This window comes from Octopus bimaculoides, chromosome 12 (genome assembly GCF_001194135.2).
Source record: "Octopus bimaculoides isolate UCB-OBI-ISO-001 chromosome 12, ASM119413v2, whole genome shotgun sequence".
Classification (NCBI taxonomy): domain Eukaryota; kingdom Metazoa; phylum Mollusca; class Cephalopoda; order Octopoda; family Octopodidae; genus Octopus; species Octopus bimaculoides.
In genome coordinates this window covers 44,011,112-44,018,952 of record NC_068992.1, presented here as the reverse complement: position 1 = coordinate 44,018,952, position 7,841 = coordinate 44,011,112, and the positions used below count along the sequence as shown (strand labels likewise).

Sequence of the window (7,841 nt, the reverse complement as noted above, 5' to 3'; positions counted from 1 at the left end):
TATATATATATATATATATATATATATCTTCCTTCTCTTTCCATATCTTGTTCAGATTACTTTTCATTGGACTTTGTCAATCACATTAACTGCCGATAATTGTTCGCTTCTGTATTATGTGGACATTGAAAAGAGGTTGCAATGCCATCCAGTATTTACAAAAGTTGATCAGAAATATAGATTAGCTGAGATTCAGTTGAATAGTTAAAAACTGATGTTCTATATTTATCAATACAGCATCAATCTCAACGTATTTAACATTATATTTGTTTGAGTAGGTAGAAATAAGTGTGTCTGTGTGTGTGTGTGTCTATGTGTATAAGAGTGAAGACGCGTCGCCAAGTGATCAAGGTATTCGGCCCATGATAAGATTGTGGGTTCAGATTCTTGAGTGGACAGAGCGTTATGTCCTTGAGCAAGCTACTTCATTTTGCATTGCTCAAGACTACGGAAATGTGATGAGTCCCTGCCCTGGTGGAGCAGCCATCTTTCTCTGCATTTGTCACTTCTCGGATGTTCCCTTGGGCCAAAGATGCCATTACATAGAAATCTAAAATAAGTAACGAAGGTATGGTATATGTTAACAAGTCATAGAGTTGTGGTGTGTGTGTGTGCGTGGAGAGAGAGGTAGATTGAAGAGGCAGCAAAATAACTGGGAATGTTTTAGCTGGTGTGTTTGGTTGTATTTTAGAATCCCGTTTTGTACTGAGTTACTTATTTCCGATCCATAACATTATCTATTGATTTGCCAACATTCTTGCTATTTCGTTATTCCGAGTCCTCAGAAACATCTGTCGAACTCAGAATACCATACTCTCTCCTCTTAGTTTTCTGCATTTTTGTACTTCATGTAAATTTGTTCCGTAAATATATAATTATCTTAACAAATACATACAATTAAGACATGTTGACAAATACGCGGTAGAGAAAAAAATGCGTAAAGCATAGACTTTGAGGGAACTGGTAGTCGTATGCGGTAGTACACCACCAGTTTCATCAGAGTTTTCATTTAGAATAGTTCATATGTGGCGTGAAGAAGAGAAAGCTAACGTTTCGAGAATGACTCTTCATCTAAGAGGCAATTGATTTTCAGTTGAGAAATTTAGACACAGCTGAAACGTATGAAACACCAAGATTGAACATAGCGATGAACAAAAACCATGCATGCTGGTAATGTGTTTAAATAACCCCGCCACACACTTCATACATATTTCATATTAAACTTTTATTAAGAAGGAAAACAAAAAACTAAAACAAAAGAACGCTCACCCAAGATGCACAGAACAGCGTTAAACAGTAAAATGTCAAACTTTACGGAGCTTTGTTATTAGGTTTTCTGACTGGAATAAAAAAATTATAGAATTATAAAAATGAGCATTTGTTTATATGTTTGACGTAAGAGTGTAAGTGTAAATTTATAGTGTACAATGCCGAAAAGAAAATTTTAAACATTATGTTTTATTCTCAAGTAATATCTGTGATTATAAAATCATGATAATCCGAAAACATGGCAACATCGTTATCTTGTTTCTATATTCGATAAATATGTGAAATTCATTTCCCAGTCAAAATGGTATCAGCTTTATTTTCATAACGTCTACAGTTTATATGCAATTGTATTCACTCCTACATTAGGGATTAAGCTTTCTTTTTTTGTAATTCAAAAGGAAAAAAATTTATTCACTAATTACGTTTATTAACACATCTCTTGTCAAAATAAAAAGATACACCACCTTCAGTGAATTATATATTTACTAACATACATGAAGCAAGACACAGTTGTTGTATATTTAAGATAATGAAGATTTGTAAACATACTTTAAGAGATTCTTTATTGGCTTTATGTTGCTGGGCAATACTATATACATCGTACAACAAAATGACTGTCTATAAAACATGACACATTGTAATAAATTGAAAGAAGATCGTTTCACATGAAATAAAAGAGGAAATCCTGCTGTAAACCATTCATCCATTTACAATGTGAATCTAAGATTTAAAATAGTTTCTTTCGAGAATTAAACTTAACATTCTAATGTATCATCCACTCAGTCATATATTGGTCATTTCAAATACAAATTTTGCTTGTTTTTATTGGTTTTTGTTTTCTTATGTTCCTCTTCATCAACCTATGTCGTCCTTTTCCCCTGTTAAAAAAAAGAAAGAATGCCATAAACAGTGAGAATTGTTTTAAATTGGGTCAAATAAGCAAAACAAACATTAATTAAATATACTGAACAAAAGTTTAATTTGCTTTCATCTTGATTTATGGATGATGAGAACTGAAGCATAAATGCTTAATTAAAACTTCTGAATTTCATTTAATAATCTGAAACTAAACAGGTCGCCATAAAGTTGCAAATGATAGTTACTTTCTTTGTTAGACACTGAACATTTGTAGATAATACATCGATTTCAATCTTCTTGCAGTGTGTTTATTAATTTGATTAGACTAATTAAAATAACAAAGTTAATCCCAATAAGATTTTAATATTACTTACATTAGCAGGCTCTGCTTTTGCATCCCACATCAATTGAATAAGGAGAATATGGCCCAACCAGTGTCTATCTGCGATTGGATGCAGATGCCTGAAGAAAACGATCCCTTCCAAAAAGAATAGTGACAAGGAACAGAAAATGAAGCGCAAATAATCATGGGGGAAACCCGGCGAATAATCACAAAATCTAAAGTCTGACAACACCCATAAAAGATTATTCTTTTAATTTGGTGGGATTGGAAGGGTGTTTTCATTTACAAACTTCTTTTCACAGACAGGACCATCATTTCGGATGTATACTGTAACCAGCTGGACAAATTATATGTGGTGATCCTTCAGAATCGCTAATCGTAAGGGAGTTGTCTTTCATCACGAGTATTCCAGGCCGCACACGTCTTTGCATAAGTTACTGGGGTTTGGCAGAAGTGACGAGGCGAAGTCATGAACAAGATCTACCTAATTATGCAATGATTGGGTTGTATTATTGCAAAACACTAGGTTCTCTTTGTGGGTTGGGTGTAACATTAAAAGAAACTCTCAAGATGAAGGACTGTCTTCGTGATGTATTTCTTCTAGTGTTGAGTAAATCTAGAATTAAAGAGCAAATATTTGCTTCTATTTTATAACAAAAGTTTTGAATAGTACTGATATACAAATTCAATACAAATGTTAATAACAATTAAGAAATGACCCTGTGTTTCTATATTAAGTATTTTGTCCCACTATATAATAAAGCTTCTATCATTATTTGCTTTCATATTATACGTTGTTCAAAATAAACATATATATTAGCTGTCACTACTGGTGTTAATTACTGGACACTGACCCCGTAAATATTTACAATTTCTATTAAGTTTCCATAATAATCAATAATGATATCAATACATAACACAAAACATTATTACCTTGCCAAGTAAATCTAAAACGTATGTCAGCGGAGCTGAAAAATATTCCACGTGACAAGATATCAAATTAATGAATTGAAGGAAATGTTACACGAGGTGACATATAACAGTTCTCTATCAAGATGCAAGATATAGCGATCATTAAATCTGTGATATCTCAGATATGTTTATATTTATTGAGAAATTCAGATCCTCATCAGCAGAGTTAATTAGGATAGAAAGCTTTTACAAGATTGATATCGATTTTTAACCTAATTTCCTCTAATGCACCAAAAACAAAACTGCTTAACTGTGAAAAACATGTACTTTAATTGTAAACTCCATACATAAAATATACTTTGATCATTTGTTTCATGGATAAATATTTATGATATCGATATTATTACATTCATTTGACCTGCACAATACGTTTTAAAGCTTCCAGGACAAATGTCAATTGAAATAACTGTGTGAGCATATATTTTATGCATACACGTGTTCAAATATATATATATATATATATATATATATATATATATATATATATATATATATATATATATGCATATTCATTTATGCATCTATCTTACTATCTATAAATATATATTTATATATGAATGTTTGTGTATGTATGTATATATGTATGTATATATATACACATATGCATATATAGACAGATATTTAAATAGATACATACATGTATACGCATTATATGACAGGGAAGAAACCAGTGGAATACCTTGGATTATATAATCTCTAATGAGGATATAACTTCCTCGAATTAACTGTATACTGAATGATGATATATGAGATACATACATACATATATGAACTCAAGATATATGCTAAAAATGTTAACAATGCAAAAAAATACAACTGAAATTAACATTTTCAGCTGACATAGGAAAGGAATTTGGCTAGAAGAAATGTTCAAGACTTTTCTCGGGTTAAAAATATAATCCAAAGATGTCATCTTTATTAGAAACCAGTTTCGTCTTCAGATTAAAAACAGAAGCGACATACATGTGTGTGTGTGTGTGTGTGTGTGTGTGTGTGTGTGTGTGTGTGTGTGTGTGCGTGCGCGTGTGCGTGTGTGCGTGCGTGCGTGCGTGCGTGCGTGCGTGCGTGTGTAAGTGTATGTGTGTTTGCAAAAACCTTTGAGCAATACCGGTGACGAGTCAAGCAAAATATGTAAGACGATATCAATATACGATATGAAAGCAAAAATATAAACAATGACGTATTACCTTACATAGGTTGTTTCAGGATTCTATGGAATTTGAGGAAAATTATCCTTTTCAAACAGAAAAAAATATAATAATCAAAGTGTTCGGGAAAATGTGTCATCGACCTCTTAGTAAGTTGTAACGAAATCATTGCTTGAACTCCTCCACTCGTCGTTGCGTTTGATTGATTTTAGTAGTATCAGCCGACGCGGTAGAGTGACGTTGCTACAAGAGTAGTAAAAGGTGAGCGACATGACAAGCGTAGTATGTGATTGACTTTAAAATATGGTTAATAAATAAGATATTTTGAGAGTTTCTTTGTTCTAATAAGGTAGGTTGTAGAAAGGCGTTGGGTATAGCAAAATGTTGTAATGTTGGATTCGTCCTTTAATTTGGAGATTTCCAAAAAAGATTTCGAATGTTGATTCTTCATATTTTGCTGGGAGTTTACCGGCGTAAATTTGCGAAGATATGGAAGTAGCACTTGTATATAATATATGGTGAATTTATGGTATGACGTCCCATAAAACTCATCAATTTGTTTAAAATGGATGAGACATGTTGTTAAAATATATAAGAAGTTTAAGTCTTACAGAGAAATGAGAAATGAGCGAGAAAAAAGAGACAAGTTGAGTAGGTAAATGGTAGGTAAAGTGAAATAGTTAAAAAGTAAGTCCATACCATCAGCTCGGTTCTGTTGTTGATTTCTGGTTTACGTATTTTAACACAGCCCATACCAAAATCTCGTAATACTGTAATCTCGTAGCCGAGACTTTCGATTTACTCATTTTTAACGTAGCTCTCTTGGCATTTTGTTTTTGTTTTCATTTGTCACCACGTTCGTTTTATTCAGATTTATACATCTTTACATCTCATCATACATAAGTGTACATTACTAAGAGTGTCTGTGTGTACACTTGTATAAAATGTGTGCATATATATGAGCAAATCGCCAGTAACATTTCTCTTTCATAACCACATTGCTAATCATACCAGTTGTAATTTGTATAAGAGATATATTATTATGCATAAATGCAAAGAATAAAATACTTTCATAGGTCTGTAGCTTCAACTTCGATCAATTAATTGCAATATAACTTTCTTTCTTTTTTTGATTCATTGCGAATCTTGCTTCTCAAAGGATTTTCAAGTTCTATTAAATTGAGTATCCAACGTTACTTCGATCGATCTATTTCCTTTTAACAAACATGTATGATGTCCGCATTGATTGGAAAGAATATCAATGACACTTGATCTAAATACGTGACCATGACATTAACAAAGATTGCTTTATACCTTTATATAACATGTGTTTGTGTTTGTGTATGTGTGTGTGTACGTGTGTGTACGTATGTGAAATAAGGAAGGCGGCTAGACACAATACAGAACAAAAAACGAAATTTTCAGTTGTCATTAATAGTGACTGAGGGTGCGGGGTAGAATCTAAATTGCTAGAAACAAGAATCAAAGACACTATAGCCGCAAAAAAAGCACATGTCTATGCACTGACAGGGGAGATAACTGCCCCACAGCGGGCGAGGTCGCTATACTAGCTAGTTTTGCTTAGCTCATCAGTAGTGACTACTCCGTCGCTGATTGTCAGGTTAAATTCCAGCTGTCAATATATGGTATTTACCATATGAATCAATGGCTGATTCAACAAAATGATAACGTGAAAGTTATAAAATAACGAAGACGTCAAGACGTAATATAAAACGAAAGATGAAAATTTCAATTGTCACCAATAAGGACTGAGTGTGCGGAGTAGCATTTACATTACAAGAAACAAGAGTCAAATATCCTATAGCCGCAAAAATGCACACACGCATGCACGCGCACCACATACTCACACACATAAATATAGTTACATACATAGAGACATACATGCATACATACATACACACATACATACATATCTCTTTCACTCTTTTACTTGTTTCAGTCATTTGACTGCGGCCATGCAGTTCCAAGAAAATTTTATAAGAATTCTCTTTACTTTTCGAGCGCAGGATGGACATCCCGTCAATCCCGCTAAACTGACCAGATAGTGAAAGACAGACAATTTTTAGTTCACCTTTTCTAGAACCTCCCCGGCCTCCGAGTGAGCAGTGCCCTCCCCAAATGGAGCTGCTCAAACACTCATGCAGCAACCGAATCCCATCGCTGTCTTGGGTGATAAGGAGGTGACGTTATGTCTAACATGGACTGCCTACATGCAGGTCGCAGACTACATGCTTCCAACTCGTCAGGTTTGCATGCTTTGCCACCTTCCCATTGCTGCAGGACTTCTGAATAGAAATATATATAAATATATGTCTCAAAAAAAAAAAGAGAAGCAATGCACATGTAAAGGAAAAACATACTACATACATACAAACAAAAGATATCCTTTTGTTGATGTTGAAATTCTGATGAAGGAGGATTGGATCCAGGTTAGAAACCGACTCTTTCTCTATTGGCAAGAAATCTTGAAATAAAACTGAATAATGACATACATATTGTGTACTAGCGTAGATGCTAAAAGTGTGGCCTTTCAATGATTCTCTAGTAGAAATATTTGAGACAATTCCTGTATAAAGTATGATTGGTTGAGCAACAGAGAACAAACGAATATAATTAAGTCTAGAGGGAAAATTACATCAAAGAAGGCATAATTAATAGCTGAGAAGAAAACCCTAATGAAAAGAACTAATTGGAAATCATCAACACTGAAATAGAAATAATCTAGAAAGACTAATGAAAGTAAAAGTACATTTTCATCGTAGGCAATATAAACTCAAAAATCTATTTTTATTACTTTGCAATATCGATTCAAATATCATAAAATGTTTTTATCAATCGATTAGTGAAAGTACATTGAAACACTAAATTAACTTCTATTTAGAGACGCTTAATGAATGTATTTCTGAAACGAGTTATTTCTCAATTTTTATGTCACATCCCCCAATTTAATTCTGACACCATTTTTTCCATATTCATCCCACCCTATTTACTAAAGACACGTTAGAATGTCCCTTTTTATACAATTCTATTTTTCTATATTAATTGTATTAATTTGATCAGCAAGAACACATTTTCTGTTTTAGTAGGAATTTCTTCTTCTTCTTCTTCTTCTTCTTCTTCTTCTTCTTCTTCTTCTTCTTCTTCTTCTTCTTCTTCTTCTTCTTCTCCTCGTCCCCTCCTCCTCCTTTTCCTCTTCCTTCCCTCCTCTTCTCTCTCTCTCTCTCTCACAC

At 33.3% G+C, this 7,841-nt stretch overlaps 2 long non-coding RNA genes across 4 annotated transcripts in view; one reads left to right on the top strand and one right to left on the bottom strand.

The window, feature by feature from the left end:
- Positions 1-7,841, top strand: part of LOC128249198 (uncharacterized) — a 96,653-nt gene that overhangs the window by 81,985 nt on the left and 6,827 nt on the right. The window lies entirely within an intron of this gene.
- On the bottom strand, positions 1,717-5,636 carry LOC106870941 (uncharacterized). Of its 3 annotated transcripts, XR_008265313.1 has the most exons (4): positions 5,290-5,636; positions 4,630-4,833; positions 2,502-3,086; positions 1,717-2,147 (listed from the first exon to the last, which is right to left on the bottom strand). It is a non-coding gene; the product is annotated as an uncharacterized LOC106870941 (long non-coding RNA). The 3 variants fall into 3 exon arrangements; XR_008265312.1 differs by having other exon boundaries at positions 4,630-5,636; XR_001409608.2 differs by having other exon boundaries at positions 2,502-2,605; positions 4,630-5,636.